The sequence below is a fragment of the Equus przewalskii genome, chromosome X, assembly GCF_037783145.1.
Source record: "Equus przewalskii isolate Varuska chromosome X, EquPr2, whole genome shotgun sequence".
NCBI lineage: Eukaryota > Metazoa > Chordata > Mammalia > Perissodactyla > Equidae > Equus > Equus przewalskii.
The window spans coordinates 66,084,151-66,106,551 of record NC_091863.1 but is presented as its reverse complement, the minus strand read 5'-3'; positions in this window follow the sequence as shown (position 1 = coordinate 66,106,551).

Genomic DNA, 22,401 nt, shown 5'->3' with positions numbered 1-22,401 from the left:
CATACTGAAAAAAAAAAAAAACCCTTTATTTCCTGTTGGCCAAAAAAGCTGAGATTCTTTAAAAGCAAACACAGAAATTGATTCTTTAGGTTTTTAAATTATTCGTTGAATTTATACCTCACCTTTTTGGATCATTTATGTAAAAATTTAGAGCTTTGAGAAGGAAAGAGTGATAGCCTGATATTTGAATGGGGCTATCTGGGAGAGTCTGGAACACTAAGAGAGTATTTAAAATATCTACACCCCTTCCTCTGAACTACTCTTCAATCCTGATACCAATTTCCGTATTGGTCAGCGTTCTTTGATTACAAGCAACAAAACCCAGCTGTGGGTAACATAAGCAAAAATGGAACTTATTAGAGATGAATAATAGGTCCAAAAGAAAAGCTAAATAATCTGATCTTTGAAAAGACAGGAACCAAGATAGCAGCAAGAACCTAGATAGGAGGAACTAATCAATGATCAATTCTGGGCCCCACTGTCTGAAAGCATGTGTTCCAACACTTTTTGATTCTTGTGCGATCTGCTTATGTCCATTGTGAGTTTTAGTTGTAAGCAGAAATTGTTAATGATTTTAGCTAACTTAAATATAAGATAATTTTTGAAAGATATTAGGCCATTAACCAACTTAAGAGAAAGGCTGGAGACTTAAGACCAGAAATATGAGCAGGCAACAGTGTAGGCTAGGATGCAGGCAGCACAGCTAACATTGCTCCACAGGATAATTATGCATCTTTCAGTTTTTCCCTCAAGATTCAAAGTTCCATATGGAAGCTTCCCACTTGGCCTAGACTAAATAAATGCCCATGTCAAAGTGTGGAGAGAGCAGGTTCCTTATCTTTTCTATTCTCACGTGGAAAGAGGGGTATGCCTCCTACAAAAATTCACAAAACTCAGGATTCCACCCGGTGGAAGAGGTTTGGGTCCTGGTGAACCAAAAAAGAAAAGAAAAAGAAAGGAACCAAAGCACCAAACAAAAAAACTGACAATGTCCGTTACACTGGTCAAAATTAAAATCCTATGGAAAGAGTGACTGATTGGCCCATCTTGGATTGCATGTTTACCCATTAGCTAGGGATGGTAGACCTTTTTAATTGACAATTTCAGAATCATTGACTGACAGCATCTGATAGATGTGACGTGGTTCCCTAGAGAAAATATAAAATGCTTTTATTGAAAGAAGAATAGAAGCTGGACAAACCAAAATAATAAATATCCACAACTCCTTCAGATCAAAGTAGATTGGCGAATGTAAGCAGCTCTAAATTCATCTTAGATGATAGATATTCCAAGGGAGAAGCCCAGGTAACTGAGTTTAGACTGCTTTGCTTGAATGATTTTTTTCAGTCTCTGAGAAAGGAAAGAAAGGCTCTATTAGCTATTGTTGTGTAACAAATTACCTCAAAACTTAGTGGCTTTAAAACACACACATTTATTATTTCACAGTTTCTGTGACTCAGGACTTTGAGCACGACTTAGCTGACTCCTCTGCTTTGGGGGTCTCTGACAAGGCTACAATCAAGGTATAGGCCAGGGCTGTGGTCATATCTTAAGTCTTTGCTGAAGAAAGGTCCGCTTCCAAGTTCACTTAAGTGGTTGTTGGCAAGATTCAGTGCCTTGTGGATTGTTGGACCGAGTGCCTCAGTTCCTCATTGGTTATCGGCTAGAGGCCTCCCTAGGTTACTTGACCTATATACCTCTTCATAGAGCATCTCACAGCTTGCTTCACCAAAGCAAGTAAGAGGACAAGAGTGTGTCAGCGAGACAGAGAATACTAGAAAGATGGAGGTAACTTAACACAGAAATAACATACTGTCATATTCTGTTCATTGAAAGTGAGTCACCAGGTCCAGCTCACATTCAAAGGGAGGGAATTAGACAAAGGTGTGAATGCAAGGAAGCAAAATCATTTTGGGCCATTTTAGAAGTCTGTCTACCATAAAGATATCCTTCTTCTATGAATGAGACATGGGCTATGTGATAGGGGAGTAGCAAAAATGATCACGTGACTCCAAATCATTTAGAGAAGAGTCTAGAAGGATCGCTGTCAGAATAAATGATTTGTCAGACCATATTAAGGAATTCTTAAACAGTGAGTAATTATAATCTCATTCACCAATCTACCAACTTAGAGGGTCCACACACATCCCAAGTATATGTGTTTGGAGGTCTTCTATAGCTCCTTCTCTCTTTTCCTTGAGTTTGTGGGTGTTCTGGGACAATTTATGGAGGGAGTGTTCACATGGAGCAAATCATACTGGGAGCAAATAAGTCTTGGTTCATGGATTGATGAGATTCCTGCTGGGTAGTCACTGGATGTTGATGAAGTTAAATCTTTACCAGATGCCACTGGGAGGATCAGGTAACCTAAATCTCTAGTTGTAGATGATCAGTAGATAGTTCTTGCTTAGTTGATGACTAGAAAGTCTGTGAATAATAACTCCTATGTCCTGGGAACTCCAAAAGTATCCCTCATTGTGCTCCTTACCTATAAACACTCAGTTTTTCATAGGTGGTGGGCGTGCTCCTTTCTAGGAAAACTTCCCTGTAGTTAACACCCAGATTCAGGAACTTGTTATGGCAACCCTTATTCTTTCACACTACCCTCTCCTTCTTATGACCTACTTCTTAATTTAAGTTCTTTTCAGCTTCATTGAGGTATACTTAATATACACAAAATTGCACATATTTAATTTATATATTTTCATGAGTTTGGACATACGTATGCACACATGATACCATCAATACAATCAAACAAATAAACATATCCATCACCTCAAAAAGATTTATGTCCTCTTACTTTTCTTATTTTTGTGATAAGAGCACTTAAGGTAAGATCTGTCCTTTTAAGTTTTTAAGTATACAACACTGTATTGCTAACTATAGGCACTATATTGTACAGCAGATCTCTAGAACTCATTTATCTTGTATAACTGTAACTTTATACCCATAGAACAACAACTCCACATTTCTCCCTCCCTCTATCTCCAAGCAAAACCATTCTATTCTCTAATTCTATGAGTTAGAGTATTTAAATACCTTGTATGAGTGGAATCATATAATATTTGTCCGTCTGTGACTGACATTTCACTTGGCATAATGTCTTCCAGGTCCATCTGTGTTGTTGCAAATGTAGGATTTCCTTCTTTTTTAAGGCTGAATGATATTCCAATGCATGTCTACACTACATTTTCTTAATCCACTTGTCTGTCAGTGGACACTTCGGCTGTTTTCATGTCTTGGCCATTATGAATAATGTCTCAATGAACATGAAAGTGTAGATATTTCTTTGAGATCCTGATTTCAATTCTTTTGAATTGAAATACCCAGGAGCAGGATTTGTGGAGCATATGGTAGTTCTATTTTTAAATTTTTGAAGCACTCCCATACTGTTTTCCATAGTGGTAGCACCATTTTGCATTCCCACCAACAGTGTACAAGGCTTCCGATTTTTCCATATTCTTGCCAATACTTGTTTTTCTTCCTTCCTTCCTTTCTTTCTTTTGATAATGGCCATCCTAGCAGGTGTAAGATCATTATCTCATTGTGGTTTTGATTTGCATTCCCATGATGATTAGTGATATTGAGCACCTTTTCATATACCTGTTGGCCATTTGTATGTCTTCTTTGGAGAGTTGTTTATTCAGGTCCTTTGCCCATTTTTTAATCAGGTTACTTATTTTTGCTATTGAGTTATAAGAATTACTTATATATTTTGCAAATTGACCCTTTATCAGATATATGGTTTGCAAATATTTTCTCCCATTCCATAGGTTCCCTGATACCAAAAGCACAGACAACAAAAGCAAAAATGGACAAGTGGGACCACATCAATCATTTGTTTTTGAAATTGAAGTATAACCTATTTGTAGATAAGTGTATAAATAAGAATTATTATGGAGTAGACCCATCATATGACAGCACACAGATCAAGGAATAAAATATTGCCAGCAATCCAGAGGCCTTCCTTGTGCTCACTCTCAGTAGGTACTTAGTGGCCTCTCCAAAGATAACAACTACTATATCCTCTAGCACCATATATTAGTTTTGCCAGGTTTTCTTTTATTGAGTTCGTAATAGTTTACATCATTGTGAAGTTTCAGTTGTACATTATTTCTTGCTCGTCACCATATGAGTGCTCCCCTTTACCCCCTGTACTCACCTCCCACCCTCCCTCTCCTGGTAACCACTGAACTGTTCTCTTTGTCCTTGTGTTTGTTTATGTTCCACATATGAGTGAAGTCATATGGTGTTTGTCTTTCTCAGTTTGGCTTATTTCACCTAACATAATACCCTCCAGGTTCTTCCATGTTGTTTCAAATGAAATGATTTTATCTTTTTTATGGCTGAGTAGTATTCCATTGTATATATATATATATATATATATAAATATATACCACCTCTTCTTTATCCAATAATCAGTTGATGGGCACTTGGGTTGCTTCCATGTCTCAGCTATTGTGAATAGTGCTGCACTGAACATAGGGGTACATAGGTCACTTTGGATTGTTGATTTCAAGTTGTTTGGATACATACCCAGTAGTGGGATAGCTGGGTCACATGGTATTTCTATTTTTAGTTTTTTGAGGAATCTCCATACTATTTTCTATAGAGGCTGCACCAGTTTGCATTCCCACCAGCATTGGGTGAGGGTTCTCTTTTCTCCATAATCGCTCCAACATTTGTTATTTTTAGTCTTAGCGATTATAGCCATTTTAACAGGTGTAAGGTGGTACATTAGTGTAGTTTTGTTTTCATTTCCCTGATTATTAGTGATGTTGAACATCTTTTCATGTGCTTATTAGCCATCTGTATATCTTCTTTGGAAAAGTGTCCATTCGTATCCTCTGCCCAATTTTTGATCAAACTGTTTGTTTTTCTGTTGTTCAGTTGTGTGAGTTCTTTATATATTACAGAGATTAATCCCTTGTCAGATATATGATTTGCAAATAATTTCTCCCAATTGGTGTGTTGTCTTTTTATTTTGATCCTAGTTTCTTTTGCCTTGTGGAAGCTCTTTAGTTTGATGAAGTCCCACTTGTTTATTTTTTCTTTTGTTTCCTTGGTCTGCAAAGACATGGTATTCAAAAAGATCCTTTTAAGTTCGATGTCAAAGAGTGTACTACCTATATGTTCTTCCAGAAATTTTATGGTTTCAGGAATTATCTTCAAGTCTTTGATCCATTTTGAGTTTATTTTTGTGTATGGTGTGAGATAATGGCCTACTTTCATTCTTTTGCAAGTGGTTGTTCAGATTTCCCAACAACATTTATTGAAGACACTATCTTTTCTCCATCATATGTTCTTGTCACCTTTGTCGAAGATTAGCTGTCCGTAGATGTGTGGTTTTATTTCTGGGCTTTCAATTTTGTTCCATTGATGTGTGCCTGTTTTTGTACCAGTATCATGCTGTTTTGATTACTATGGCTTTGTAGTACATTTTGAAGTCAGGGATTGTGATGTCTCCAGCTTTGTTCTTTTTCTCAGTATTACTTTAGCAATTCGGGGTCTTTGTTTGCCTCATATGAGTCTTAGGATTTTTTTGTTCTATTTCTGTGAAGAATGTCATTGGGATTCTGATTGGGATTGTGTTGAATCTGTAGATTGCTTTGGGTAGTATGGACATTTTAACTATGCTTATTCTTCTGATCCATGTGCATGGAGTCTCTTTCCATTTCTTTATGCCATCATCTATTTCTTTCAATAACATCTTACAGATTTCATTGTATAAGTCCTTCACCTCCTTGGTTAAATTTACTCCTAGATATTTCATTGTTTTTTTTGATTGTAAATGGAATTGTATTCTTGAGTCCTCTTTCTATAAGTTTGTTATTAGAGTATAGAAAAGCAACTGATTTTTGTAAGTTGGTTTTGTACCCTGAAACTTTACTGTAGATGTTAATTATTTCTAAAAGTTTTCCAATTTATTCTTTAGGATTTTCTGTATATGAGATCATGTCCTCTGCAAACAGCAAGGGTTTCACTTCTTCATTTCCTATTTGGCTTACTTTTCTTCCTTTCTCTTGCCTAATTGCTCTGGCTAAGACCTACAGTATTATGTTGAATGAGTGGTGATAGTGGGCACACTTGACTTGGTCCTGTTCTCAGAGGGATGGAGTTCAGTTTTTGCCCATTGAGTATGATGTTGGCTACGGGTTTGTCATATATGGCCTTTATTATGTTGAGGTAATTTCCTTCTATTCCCATTTTGTTAAGAGTTTTTATCATAAATGGCTGTTGGATCTTGTCACATACTTTCTCTGTGTCTATTGAGATGATCATGTGGTTTTTATTCCTCATTTTGTTAATGCGGTGTATCACATTGATTGATTTGTGCATGTCGAACCATCCCTGTGTCCCTGATATAAATCCCACTTGATCATGATGTATGATCTTTTTGATGTATTGCTGTATTCAGGTTTCCAATATTTTGTTGAGGATTTTTGCATCTATGTTCATCAGTGATATTGGCCTGTAGTTTTCCTTTTTTGTGTTGTCCTCGTCTGACTTTGGTATCAGAGTGATTTTCACCTTGTAGAATGTGTTAGGAAGCATTTCATCTTCCCTAATTTTTTGGAATAGTTTGAGAAGGATAGGTATTAAATCCTCCTTGAAAGTTTGGTAAAATTCTTGAGGGAAGCCGTCTGGTCCCGGGCTTTCATCTTTTGGGATGTTTTTGATTACTGTTTCAATCTCTTGTGATTGGTCTGTTCAGATTATCGGTTTCTTCTTGATTCAACTTTGGGAGGTTGTAAGAGTCTAAGAATTTATCCATTTCTTCTAGATTGTCCATTTTGTTGGCATATAGCTTTTCATAGTATTCTCCTATAATCTCTTGTATTTCTGTGGTATATGTTGTAATTTCTCTTTCATTTTTAATTTTATCTGAACTTTCTCTCTTTTTTTCTTTGTAAGTCTGGCTAGGGGTTTATCACTTTTGTTTATCTTCTCAAATAACCCACTCTTTGTTTCATTGATCCTTTCTACTGCCATTTTTGTTTCAATTGCATTTATTTCTGCTCTGATTTTTATTATTTCGATCCTTCTGATGACTTTGGGCTTGGTTTGTTCTTATTCTTCTAGTTCAGTGGAGTTTGAGATTGCTTATTTGAGATTTTTTTTCTTTGTTAAGGTGAGCCTGTATTGCGATGAATTTCCCTCTTAATACAGCTTTTGCTGCATCCCATAGGAGTTGGTATGGTATGTTTTCATTTTCACTTGATTTCTCCTGTAATTTCTTCAATGATGCATTGGTTGTTCAATAGCATGTTGTTTAGTCTCCACATCTGTGCCCTTTCTCAGCTTTTTTCTTGTAATTAATTTCTAGCTCCATAGCATTGTAATCAGAAAAGATGCTTGTTATTATTTCAATCTTAAATTTATTGAGACTTGCCTTGTTTCCCAACATATGGTCTACCCTTGAGAATGTTCCATGTGCACTTGAGAAGAATGATGTGTATCCTTCTGTTTTTGGATGCAGTGTTCTATATATATCTATTAAGTTCAATTGGTCTAGCTTTTCATTTAATTCCACTGTTTCCTTGTTGACTCTCTGTCTGGATGATCTATCCATTGATGAGAGTGGAGTGTTGAGGTCCCCTACTATTATTGTGTAATTATTATTATCTCCTTTTCAGTTTGCTAATAGTTGCTTTATGTACTTTGGTGTTCCTGTGTTGGTGCATAGGTATTTATAAGTGTTATGTCTTCTTGATGGAGTGTCCCTTTGGTCATTATATACTTGCTCTCTTTGTCTCTCTTTACCTCTCTTATCTTGCAATCTACTTTGTCTGCTATAGGTATTGCAACACCTTCTTTCTTTTGTTTGCTATTAGATTGGAGTATCATCTTCCATCCCTTCACTCTGAGCCTATGTTTGTCATTGGAGCTGAGATGTGTTTCCTGGAGGCAGCATATTGTTACGTCTTGTTCATTAATCCATCTTGCCCTCTGTGTTTTTTTATTGGAAAATTCAAGCCATTTACATTTAGGCTGATTATTGATATATGAGGGCTTAATGCTGCCATTTTATCACTTGTTGTCTGGTTTTCTTGCATTTTCTTTGTTTCTTGTTCCGTGTATTTCAGTCTATCAATTGAGTTATGTAGTTTTTTTATGTCAGGTTTCTTAGTTTTCTTCTTATTTATTACTTGTGTCTCTTTTCTTCTTTTTTGTTTAGTGGTTACCATGAGGTTTGTCTTCAAAATCTCATAAATAAGCTACTCCCTTTTCTGATGTTCTTTTATTTCCTTAAACTAAACTGATTCAATCCCCTTCCTCTTCTCCTCCCATGTTGTTTTTGTCACATCTTATTCCATCTTGTGTTGTGAGTTTGTGGTTAAAATGATAAGATTATCTTTGTTCTTGGTGTTTTCCTTTGCTTTATCTTTAATGTTATACTTGAGTATTTTCTAACCTGTTCTGATGTATAGCTACAATTTTCTGATTTTGTCTACCTATTGATCTCCTTACTCTGGGCTTTGTAACCCCTTTCTTCCTTTTTTTTTTTCAGATATGAGGGCCTTTTTGAAGATTTCTTGTAGGGGGTTCTTATGGCTATGAACTCCTTTAGCTTTTGTTTATCTGGGAAAGTTTTTATTTCTCTATCATATCTGAAGGATATTTTCTCTGGATAGAGTATTCTTGGCTAAAAGTTGTTGTCCTTCAAAGATTTAGATATATCATTCCAATCTCTCCTAACGTGTAAAGTTTCTGCTGAGAAATCTGCTGAAAGCCTGATAGGGATTCCTTTGTTGGTTATTTTCTTCTGCCTTGCTGCCCTTAGTAGCTTTTCTTTGTCGTTGATTTCTGCCAGTATTGCTACTATATGCCTTCCGGTAGGTCTTTTTACATCGGCATATTTAGGAGATCTGATAGCCTCTTTCTCATGGATTTCCATCTCTTTCCCCAGGTTTGGAAACTTCTCTGCTATTATTTCTTTAAACAAGCTTTCTACTTTGTTTTTCTGATCTTCTCCTCTGGAATACCTATAATTCTTATGTTGCATTTCCTCATTGAGTTGGATATTTCTTGGAGACCTTCTTCATTTCTTTTTAGTCTTAGTTCTCTCTACCCTCTCTGGAGCATTTCAATATGTCTATCCTCAATTATACTGATTCATTCCTTGATGACATCTTCTTGAGCATTCAGGGAATCCATATTTTGTTTTATCTCATCCATTGTGTCTTTCATCTCCAATATTTCTGATTGGTTCTCCTTTATAGTTTCAACCTCTTTTGTTAAGTAGCTTCTGAACTCGTTGAATTGTTTCTCTGCATTCTTTTTTAACTCATTGAGTTTTTTGATGATAGCTCTTTTGAATTCTCTGTCATTTAGATTATATATTTCTGTGTCTTCAGGATTGATTTATGGATACTTGTCATTTTCCATCAGGTCTGGAGATTTAATACAATTTTTGATACTGCTAGAGGGTGTGGCTTTGTTCTTTTGCATTGTGGTATTATTTGGTTTTGGTTACCACGTATCGCCACTGTGTGGACATCAAGAGCTGTGTATTCTGAGCCGTCTGCATTCTGCCAGAGTCCCAGGTGCTGGAGCTGGGCACTGGGCGGGTTGGGGGGAGGGACACTTTCTTTCTCCTGCATTTTCTGCCCTCACTATCTGCTCTCCTGGGGTTTTGGCTTGATGAAGTCACCCCTGTGACAGCTAGTCACTTTGGTAGGGGAATTTCCCCTATGCTGCAAGGGACCTTGTGGATTTTTGATGATCCTGTGAAGGGGGTTCCCCCTCCTCCCTTCCTTCCCTCTTGGATTGCAGTCTTTTGGGAAATCTTTCTCTTATCCCTTTCCACCTCCTCTGAGGGAGGCTCCAGCCTCTCCATCTTCTGAAGTATTGATGTGTGGGTCTCTCAGATGTCTTTTGTGTTGTGTGAATGTTCTCTGTTGGAATATGAATGTCTTTTTCATTGTATCAGAGATGGGAGAATTCACTTGGAGAGCTCACTCTGCCATGATGCTGACATCATTAGTTTTGACAACTTTTGGACTTTATATAAATGAAATCATACAGTAGGTATTCGTTTGTGTTTGACTTCTTTTGTCACATTTTTTAATCTACTATACTTTGATGGGCATCTGAGTTGTTTCCAGTTTTTGGATATTGTGAATAATGTTGCTATAAACATTCTTGTACATGCCTTTTAATGCACATATGTATGTGATTCTGTTGAGTATTTCCTTGGCTTGGGTTCCTCAGAAAAGCGAGATTGAGAAAAACCTTATGTTCTATTACTTTATTAGGTAGCACGTTCCCAAGGTGACTAATTCTCAGAAGAAAGGAGAGTCAACACAAATGTGTGTTACTGAGCTGACCACCACTTGGAAGCAACAGAGCTGATTGTTCAATCTCACAATCAACTTCATCTTTGAAAGCCTATAGAGACAGTCTCAGGACAGTCTGGCAGTGGGAAGAAGGGGAAAAGTATTTATCCATTGGTCCCTGTCAGCCATTCACTAAAGATTCATGCCATGGAAGGTTGCCTGCCCTCAAGTTCTAGGCTGAAAACATGCAGGTGCTGAGTGGGTCCATAGCATCGCATGCCTCTAAGTCAACAGGGGAGCCCTGAGGTGCAATGCAAGAAGAGTATAGCATGAGGATGAGGCAAGGCATTATCAGATTGCCACTGAGTGAATTCAGTGGGGATCAATATACAGCTGGTATTTGCCTTGGCAGCAGGCACATAAAAATTGGCTAAAGGACAGAAGACAGAAGTGGATTTGCTGCATCATAGTGCATGTGTTCAACTTTAGTAGATACAGCCAAACAATTTTCCAAATTTGGTTGTACCAATCTACACTTTCACCAGTAGTGTTTGAAGATTGCATGTTGCTCAGCATCTTGATCAGCAAATAGTATTGTCTTTTTCATTTTAGCCGTTCTGGTGGTTGTGTAGGAGTATCTCATTCAAATTTTAATTTGCATTTCCATGATGTCTAACTAAATTGATCACCGTTTCATATTTTGATTGGCCACTTGTGTAAAGTGCTTGTTCAAGTTTTTTGCCCACTTTTTCTATTGTGTTGTCCATTTTTCTCACTTATTTGTAGATGTTCTTTATAAGGTTGTATACAAGCACATAATACCTTCAAGATCCATCCATGTTGTCACAAATGGCCAGATTCCATCATTCCTTATGGCTGAGGAGTGTTCCATGGTGTATATAGCACATCTTTTTTATCCATTCGTCCCTTATTGGGCACCTAGGTTGCTTCCAAGTCTCTGCTATCGTGAATAATGCTGCCATGAACATAGGGGTGCATGTATCTGTTGGATAAGTACCCAGCAGTGGAATAGCTGGATCATATGGTAGTTCTATTCTTAATTTTCTGAAGAATATCGACACTGTTTTCCAAAGTGGCTGAACCAGCTTGCACTCCCATCAGCAGAGTATGAGAGTCCCCTTCTCTCCACACCCTCTCCAACACTTATTGTTTCCCGTCTTGTTAGTTATAGCCATTCTGAGGAGAGTGAGGTGATATCTCATTGTAGTTTTGATTTGCATTTCCCTGATAGTTAATGATGTTGAACATGTTTTCATGTGCCCGTTGGCCATCTGTATATCTTCTTTGAAGAAATGTCTGTTCAGATCTTTTGCCCAATTTTTAATTGGGTTGTTAGTTTTTCTGTTATTGAGATGCATGAGTTCTTTGTAAATGTTGGATATTAACCCTTTATCAGGTTGACAAATATCTTCTTCCAATCATTAGCTTGTCTTTTCATTTTGTTGATGGTTTCCTTTGCTGTGCAGAAGCTTTTTAGTTTGAAGTAGTCCCATTTGTTTATTTTTTTCTATTGTTTCCATTGCCTGGTCAGACGTGGTAGTTGAAAAAGTGCTGCTAAGACTGATGTTGAAGAGCATACTACCTATGTTTTCTTCTAGAAGTTTTATGGTTACAGATCTCACATTCAAGTCTTTAATCCATTTTGAGTTAAGTTTTGTGTATGGTGAAAGATAATGGTCTACTTTCATTCTTTTGCATGTGGCTGTTCAGTTTTCCCAACACCAATTATTGAAGAGACTTTCCTTTCTCCATGTTATTTTCTTGGCTCCCTTGTTGAAAATTAGCTGTCCATAGATGTGTGGCTTTATTTCTGGGCTCTATTCTATTCCATTGATTTCTGTGTCTGCTTTTGTGCCACTACCATGCTGTTTTGGTTACTATAGCTCTGTACTATATTTTGACATCAGGGAGTGTGATGCTTCCAGCTTTGTTCTTTTTTCTCAGGATTCCTTTGGCTATTTGGGGTCTTTAGTTGTTCCACAAGAATTTTAGCATTCTTTGTTCTATTTCTGTGAAAAATGTTGTTGGAACTTTGATAGGGATTGCATTGAATATGTAGATTCCTTTACGAAGTATGGGCATTTTAAGTATGTTTATTCTTCCAATCCATGAGCATGGAATATCTTTCCATTTCTTTATTTCTTTCAATGTCTTTCAATAATGTCTTATAGTTTTCTGTGTATAGATCTTTCACCTCCTTGATTCAGTTTATTCCTAGGTATTTTATTCTTTTTGTTGTGATTATAAATGGGATTATATTCTTGATTTCTCTTTCTGCTAGTTCATTATTAGTGTATGCAAATGCAGCTGATTTTTGTATGGTGATTTTGCATTTCTCAGATATTTTTACCATGAATTTTGTCAATGCTTTTTCTGGTATGTATAGGGAGGATGATATAGTTGTTCTCTTTTGTTCTGTTAACGTGGTAGTGAATTACAGAGTTTATTTTTCAAGTGGCGAATCCACCTTGTGTTCCTCAAGTAAAGTTCACTTGTTTGTGGTATATTATCTTCTATGAACTGAATTGTGTCCCCCCCCAATTCATATGTTGCAGCTCTAACTTCCAATGTGACTGTATTTGGAATAAGGAAGTAATTAAGGTTAAATGAGGTCATAAGGGTGGGGCTCTGATCCAATAGAATTACTGTCCTTATAAGAAGAGACACTAGAGAGCTCATTCTTTCTTTCCTACCTGAGGACATGGTGATAAGATGGCCATCTACAAGCCAGGAACAGAGCTCTCACCAGAAATCAATACTGTTGGGCCTTGATCTGCAACTTCCAGCCTCCAGATCTGTGAGAAAATATATTTCTGTTGTTTAAGCCATCCAGTCTATGGCATTTGATTATGGCAGCCCATGCAGACTAATACATTAGTCTTCTTATATATTACTTTATTCTGTTTGCTGATATTCTCTTTAGAATTTTTACATTTATATTCATGACGGTTATTGGTTTGCAATTTTCTTTGCTTGTGATTTTCTCTTAAGATTTTGGTATCAGCATTATATTGGCCTCATAAAAACAAATTGGGAAGTGTTTCCTCTTTATTTTCTGAAAGAGTTTGTTTAAGATTGGCATTATTTTTTTCTTAAATGTCTAATGGCTTTCACCCATGAATCCATCAGAGCCCAGAGATTTCTTTGTAATAAGGTTTTAAATTATTAATCCAAATTTTCTATCATGCTGTCAGATTTTCCATTTCTTCTTGTGGTTGCTTTGGTGAGTTGTGTACAGTCAGTTCTACAATGACACGTTTTAAAAAGGTGAATTTGTTCTAACACGATGGATATATTAGGGAACAATTTGAAAATAACACATTTCATGTTTGCTCATGCACTATTTAATCCATAAGAAACACCACGTCAATGTGGAGAATTGTACCCAGTCAACCCAAATGTGTAAAAATACACAAAACACACACACAGGCCCTTCAAACATCTGTCAGATACTTTGGGTCACTCCATGTGTTATTCTACAAAGTTGTGTTGGGCTATTCTTTTTCATTTGTGAACTTTTCTATGCAAGAAAACACTCATTCAATATTTCAGACTTGTATAAGCACCCTGGGCCAAAAACATCAAGTAGTGTATGAAAAAGAAAAGATTTAGGTATTAAAGTGAAGCTTGAAGTAAACAAACATTTTGAAAGAAATGAGAGAACATGTGATATCTCCTGAGCAGCAGGTATAAAGAACTCTGCATTTTGGACCATACTGTGAAAATAAAAGAAACATCTATGGCTGGAAGAACTTTCAAAATCAGTAACAACAAGGCCTAATGTAATAGAAGAAATGAAAACATTGGTAAGTCTAAGGATTGAAGACTCAATAGTGAAAAATTTGAGAACAACCTTTCTCACGATCAATGAGAAAGCACTATCGATTCACAAAGCCCTTACATGAAAATGTCAAATTCTGCAGAAGTGGCTCCTTTAATTGCGAGTAGTGGCTGGTTTGTTGGTTTAGAACATTGCTGCAATTTCCAATACTTTCAGCTGTTGGGTGAAGACATGATTGTAGATGAAAAATCTGCAGAAGAATTTCTAGCAGGGAAACACATGTTAACACAAAAATTAACTCAAAATGGATTAAAGACTTGAATGTGAGATCTGTAACCATAAAACTTCTAGAAGAAAACATAGGTAGTATGCTCTTCAACATCAGTCTTAGCAGCACTCTTTCAACTACCATGTCTGACCAGGCAATGGAAACAATAGAAAAAAATAAACAATTGAAGAAGAAGGATTAAATTGGATTACATTTGAATTTTAACAAAACAGGTGTCTATTATGTATGCATCCTTTGAAGGACCTACATCTTAAAGAAAGAATAATATAATCTAGTGTTTAAGACCATGAAAGATTGCAAATTTCGATAACCATGTTTAAAACTACTTCACAATAACTCATGAGCTGCAATTCTTCGTACATCCACTTCCATCAGCAAACTTCAGGTGATTTTTCCTATATATTGTACGTGGTATCTCTGTATTTCTTAACTGTTTAACATGCCCAAAAGTGTGCTATCCTGTTTATTAAGTTCCTATCTTTTTGTAATGTGTCACTGATGAAGTGTTTGGGTGCTGTATCCTTAACCTCATTCTTCCTCTAAACTCTGAAGTTTTTATTAAAAGATTTTACATGGTACATTGATTTTTAGGGATGCATTGGTTGAGTTACAGTAGTACTGACTTATTTCATCTTAATTGTCAAATACATTGGCACAAAATTATTCATAATCTGTTAATGTAAATGAGTGAAGCACAAGACATGTAAGAAATATATGGCTTTTTTGGCCTACGTTTTATTTTCGCCACTTTCAATAGAAATAAGGATACAAAGACAACACCAGTGTAATGATCAATGGCCACTGGTACTCAATCTCAGTACCAGGAAGACAACAGAAAGAGAGAGATACTCTGGCCAACATCAGAGCAGTCCCTTCTGATCATTTCCAAGATTTCAAGAGAAAATATTCTGATTTTTAAGTATTTAGGCCACACACATAGTTTGCGACCCAAACTCTGGAGGTTATGAGTGGTAGGAAGTGGCAGGAAGTCACAAATCCTGTGCTCATTTTGTGCTCAAGGCATTGAGGCACAATGTGGCAAGGTTCCTGCTCAAGCTGAGTGGCCTAATCAGGTGAGTCATCTCCGGGATGTGGTGCTGGTGTGAATTCACCACTTAATCAGAGATCCTGGACACTTGCACAGTACCCTTCATAGCAACTCACTAGCTGAACCACCTTTCAGACTACAGACCGCTTATGGGACTGCTCTTAAGGATATGGCCAGGCATGTGAACCTCAGGATACAGAGCCTCTTCAATCTGTCTTTTGCCCCACTGCTCTTAGCTACTTTTTCTTTAGGATTTTACTAATCAAAGTCTTCATTGTAAAATGTCTCCTCAATAATAGAGTCTGATCATCATGAAAAATAGCCTGTTGCCCCCAGTCCTTCACAATACATTAACTTTTTTTTTTAACATTTTCTTCAAGACCTTGGAAATATGATTTTCCTTGGTTGGAATGGTGGAATAAATACTTCATACTTTTTACAGTTAGTATCCCTCAATTTAGGATAAAAGAGGAGCTCATTGCTAAAACAGCAAAACAAAATCCAATAACTATTATGCCTTGCAACAGTTGGATTTCATGATTTTTTTTAAAGTTGAACAATCTTGAGTAAATTTCTGTTTCTTACAATCAATTGTGCCCAAAGATAGTTCTCTAGTGGAGTGGGGTAGGATGAGAGTGGGTGATGTGTTCGGTTTGGGATGTGCTAAGTATGAGATATGTGTGGGGCCTTCAATTGTGTACCACAGCTCAGACAGGAAGTCTGAACTGTCAACAAAAATTTTGGACTCTTGTATATAGGTGGTGAATGGATGAGGTTGCTCAAGGAGAGTATAGAATGGTCTTTCAGTTATCTCTTAAGGCTATTTGGAAGGAAAAGTATTATGAAATAATTTTGCTCACATATTCACAAATTTGAAATCTAAGATTAATATTTTTACAGAAATTCCATTATATTCTTAATAACAATTGTATACTCAAAGGTTGTGTGTGCACATCAAGAACATTTAATTTCATTTAATTTCTAACTGTTCAATTCTCTTGCTTAGAATATTTTCCAGCATTTGTATTTTACCTTTTAGATTTGTTAAATTTGCATTTTATTATTACTATTAGGTTGCCTTAGATCTTCAATTAATAAAAATGAATTATTGGTGGGAAAGTGTGTCAATAATATGTAAAACAATTTTAAAAGTAGTCTGAGTACTACAATGAGTAATCAAAATACCACAAGCCATATAAATATAAATATGGATAGTGAACATAACTTTCTTTTTTTTTTTTAAAGATTGGCACCTGAGCTGACAACTGTTGCCAATCTTTTTTTTTTTCTGCTTTATCTCCCTAAACCCCCCAGTACAGAGTTGTATATCTTAGTTGCAGGTCCTTCTAGTTGTGGGATGTGGGATGCCCCCTCAAAGTAGCCTGACGAGCAGTGCCATGTCCGCACCCAGGATCCAAACCCTGGGCCGCTGCAGCAGAGCACGCGAACTTAACCACTCGGCCACGGAGCCGGCCCCTGAACATAACTTTCATGTTTTTCTCTATTTCTGTACCAGTTGAACTGTTTTCTGATGAGGGTGTTTTCATATATTGCATATTTAATAGAAATAAAGATATCAGGGCTGGCTTGGTGGTGTAGTGGTTAAGTTTGCATGCTCCACTTCAGTGGCTGGGGTTCTTGGGTTTGGATCCTGGGCGTGGACCTATGCACCACTCATCAAGCCATGCTGTGGTGGCGTCCCATATACAAGGTAGAGGAGGATTGACACAGGTGTAAGCTCAGCAACAATCTTTCTCAAGCAAAAAGAAGAAGATTGACAACAGATGTTAGCTCAGGGCCAATCTTCCTCAGCAAAAATATAAAAGTAAATAAAGATATAAAAAGGTGATGAGTTGGTGAGGAATTAGCGGAAATAGTATAAAGAACTCTTTTCCTATGAACAGAGGTGAGACAGAGCAGCATCTAGAAGGGGAAAAAAGTAGTATTCTTTTTATTTTAGTATACTTTTTGGACAAGTATAGACTATTGATCATTATGTGCTTGGAGAAATGAATATAAGAATGTGATAATTTTGCATAAGTAGATTTAAAAGAAAGAAAAGAAAAGAAAAGAAAAGAATAAATGGTACCAGAAACTACAATGGTAAATGTCTAAAAATTAGATTTTTATTTGACCAGTGATGTGTTCACTGCAGTCCCTAAGATGTTGTCCATTATGAGAATTATACAAATAGTAGATTGAGTTCATTGAAACTTTTTTACCATGTTCAGAGTACATTCATCTCTCTAGTAAACAAGCTGAGTTTTTCTAAAACAAGTACAAAGTAATGATTTATAAAATAAAATTGATGATTTTTTTCTCTAAAAAGTGAGAAGAGACCAAAACAAAAAAGGCATCATTCAAAGTTGTACTTATCATCAGAAAAAGAGGGAAAGATGCTATTGCTAAGAACTGTGTAAAGCTAGCTGCTAAGCATTTATACAGAGAGAACAAATTGTTGGTAAAATTCCTCTATAAAACCATGCTGTTAGACATTGCATCATATCGAAGCTATGGACAAGGCAGGAAAGGAATTGTTATGAAGAAATGTGTGCAGAGCAAATCTTCATGACTGTGTGTTAGGCAATATTTCCTAGATATAATACCAAAAGTGCAAGCACAAAAAGAAGATTAAGTTAGACTTATCAAAATTATAAACCTTTGTGCTTCATGGGACACCACCGAGAAAGTGAAAAGGCAACATATAGAATGGGAGAATATATTCGCAAATCATATACCCAAAAAGGGACTTGTACCTAGAATATGTAAAGAACTCTTTCAACTCAATAATAAAAAGACAACTCAGGTAAAAGTCAGCAAAGAATCTGAATAGACATTTCTACAAAGGAGGTATGCAAATGGCCAATAAGCATATGAAAGGATGTTCAACACCATTAGTCATCAGGGAAATGCAAATTCAAACACCAGTGAGATACTTCTTTACACCCACTTTTTGATTAGCTATAATAAAAGTTGGACAATAACAGTTGCTGGTGTGAATGTGGAGGAATTGGAACCCTCCTACACTGCTGATTGGAATGTAAAATCATACAGTCTCTTTGGAAAACAGTTTGGCAGTTCCTCAACTTGTTAAATGTAAAAATAACATGTGACCCAGCAATTCTACTCTTAGGTATCTACCCAAGAGAAATGAAAAATATGTGCACATAAAAACTTGCACACAATTGTTAACAGTAGCATGATTCATAATAGCTAAAAAGTGGAAACAAGCCAAACGTCTACCAACTGATGAATGGATAACATGGTATATGCAGTCAATGGAGTATTATTTTCAAGAAAAGAGAGGGACGTACTTATCCATGCTACAACATGGATGAACTTTTAAAACGTTATGCTATGTTAAAGAAGCCAGCCACAAACTGGAAAAAAAAAGCGCGAATTCTTGTGAAGTCTAATATTCACTTGTATGTCTTCTAAATGATGATTTAAAATTATTTATGTAACTGGAAAGTTGTATATGAAAAAAATTCATGTTTGGCTAGTATCCAACCATCCTTGTCACGTAGGAAGAACTGCATACCATTCCTTTAAAATGCATTGGGAATAAATGCAGTTTTAAAAGTACAGGAATGAATTGCAGTCATATTTCTCCAAACTGCCCATCTCAGGATTATTCATACACTTTTTTTCTTTAAACACACATCCTAGTTCACAATAATTGGTCACAATTATTTTGCCTTTCTGTATATGCCTGTTTATAATGAGATCTTCAAAGGGCAATAACTGTATGCACAAAATATTTATTGTCATTGTTTGCATATTATAGTTGTTCAAACAATTTTCTTACCTAAATAAAATAATGATATCTTCTCAAAAAAGGAAGCCATTCACAAAAGTTCACATATTATATGATTCCATTTATATGAAGTGTACAAAATAGGCAAATTTATAGAAACACAAAGTAGATTAGTGATTGCCTAGGGCTGGAAAGCGGGGGGAAAATGGAAAGTGACTGCTAATGGGCACAGGGTTTCTTTTTGGGATTATAAAAATGTTATAAAATTAGATTGTGGCAATTGTTGTACAACTCTATGAGTACACTAAAACCATTTTAAAAGAGTGAATGTTATGGCATATAAATTGTTTCTTAATAATAAGTTGATTTAGAAAGAATACATGCTAGAAGAAGTTTTCCTATGCAGTGGAATGATACCACAGATATGCAGAATGTGAACTATTTCTTGAAACATGTGCCATTCATATAAGAGAGAAATGCTCTACAACCTTGTTTGGTCCATCACTGAAAATGCATTACACAGAAGAGATATCTTATTAGTTAATTATATTGTGAGCTATGATATAAACTTGAAAAGAATCATCGGACTAGGATATTGGTGGCCACCTGAATCTAAATGTTTCCATATACTCTAAAACAAAACAATAAGATCAGCTAGGAGTGCAAATAAAACCACACATGACTCATGTCTTCAGCATTAATATGAAAGCATACCACGAACTTCAAATTCTAGTTAAGTAGAGAAATAAACACTAAAGTCTAACAGTTATTGCTGGAGCTCCATAGTCATTGAGAGGCTGTGGGTCTGTGGAGGTAGGGAGAATAGATTTAACAGACTCTGTGAGGAGGAAAGGGGCCCATAGTTTCTATAGGAAGCAAAGGGACGAAAATCATCCCTAGAAAGAGAAAACTGGGGCCAGCCTGGTGGCGCAGCGGTTAAGTGCGCATGTTCAGCTTCTGCGGCCCGGGGTTTGCTGGTTTGGATCCTGTGTGCGGACATGGTACCGCTTGACAAGCCATGCTGTGGCAGGCGTCCCACATATAAAGTAGAGGAGGATGGGCACAGATGTTAGCTCAGGGCCAGTCTTCCTCAGAAAAAAGAGGAGGATTGGCAGATGTTAGCTCAGGGCTAATCTTCCTCAAAAAAAAAAAAGAAGGAAAGAAAGAAAGAAAGAGAAAACCTAATACTAATCGCTGATTGCTGAAATCATTTGTAAGCCTTGGTTAGTTCACAGTATTGGCAATGTAGAAGGAGCTTGAAAGTGAGTATGCCCAGAATCTCTGAAGAAGTAAAACAAAACATTTAACAGACTATTTAGAAGTAGAATCTAAGAAAACATTTCAGAGTTAAGAGAAAACTTACATCTAAGTATTGAAAAGTCCTGCCAGGTACCTGGAAAAATCAATTTGTAATTATCAACTCTGAGACATATCCTAGTAAAATTATTAGACATTAAAGACAAAGAAAAAAATCCTCAAGGTCTCCACCAAAAAGACCAAATTATTTATTAGGGAAATGTTTTGTGTCAGTCTCAGCCTATCAGCAGTGATGCTATTGTCTAGAAATGACTGGACACTCACTTGGGCCTGTACTACTTGTGGGAAGCCCCCACAGATGTTTCCCCAGCTGGAACCAATGTTGTAGCTGGATGGCCCTTGTGGTTCTTATTATGATTGCAAGATATACCTCAGCAACAGGCATCAGGGAACTTTGAAAAGATTGGGTTTATCACTCCCGGATCCTGGAGGGTACACAGCACACCTGAGGGCACACAGCAAGTCTCAGGTAGAGAGAGAGAGAGTGTGTGCAGATGTGGGGTTTTGTCTTTATTGAGGTCAAGGGTGGGGTACTTAGAATTTCACAGGTTCACTCTTTATTAGTGAATTTAAAACATAAGAGTGGTAATTAAAGCAAGGGAAGGGAAAAGTAAGAAGTCAGTCAAACGGTCAGTTATCTAGGTCAACCAGAGCCTTCCAAAAAGGGGAACTTCATGGGTGGGGCAGCCTGGCTCTTTACTTAGTTGTGCAGCTGGCAATGTGTTTATTTGAGATGGTTGTCTTTGAAGTGAATGCCTTAGCAATCAAAGGCTTCATGTCAGGTTCTTATATTACAATAAAAAAAAAACTAATTGTCAGGCACTTACACTACAGGAAAAGAAATCACACCAGCATCATATTTCTCAGAAAGAACATACAGATCAAGGCAACAGAGGAGCAACATTTTTAAGAAACTCAAGGAATGAAAGTACAAGAGGTTTTTCAGTTATCAAGGTTGCAGAAAACCACAGAAAATACCGAACACATGAGCCCTTCTTGAGAAATCTTCTAGAAGATGAGTTTTATCTGACTAACAGATAACTGGGGAAACTTTGGTAAAGAGCTAATGATAATTATTTATTTAATCGTAGAACTGATACTAAAACAAGGGTAAGAGCAGGGGTGAAAGAATAATCTTCAGTTATGACAAAGTGAAAAGAATATTATTTTTAAAATGGAAGAAGAAAGAAAGAATGAGGGAATTAGAATACGATTATCAACTGCTGTATAAGTAATAGGTGGGAGTAAAAAGATTACATCTAAATATGACTAACTAGATTGTGAAAGGTAAGTTAGAAGGAAGAGGATTAAGGACACAATAAAAGATATAAATACAAAGGTACAGATCATGTGGATAAATACAAGACAGGCTATGTGGATAGAACATAAGGATATAAAAGATCTAAACAGCTGTGGCAGATAGATCCTAAGGTGGCCCACATGCTCATGTCCTCTATAATTCCCTCTTTGCAGTGCTGACCTGTGACTTGCTTTTATCAGATAGGATATAGTAAAGATGCAATGTCACTCTTGTGATTATGGTGATACTGGGAAACACACACACACAAAGACATATCAATCTTGCTAGCTGCACTAAAGAGATTCTGCTTCTTGCTGTCTTGATGAAGTAAGCAGCCATGTTGAGGAAACCCACATGGCAAGAAACTACGTGAGACCTCTAGAACTTGCGGGTGAACTCCAGGCAAAAGTCAGCAAAAAACCAGGTCCTGCAGTCATGCAAAAACAAGAAAAATAATTCTGCCAACAAAATGAATGAGGTTGGAAACTGGTTCCTTCTCAGGTAAGACTCCATATAAGAAGGCAGCCTCACTGACTTCTTGATTGAAGTCTTATGAGACCGAGCAGAGAAACTAAGCCATACCCAAACTCTTGATGCGTGGAAACTGT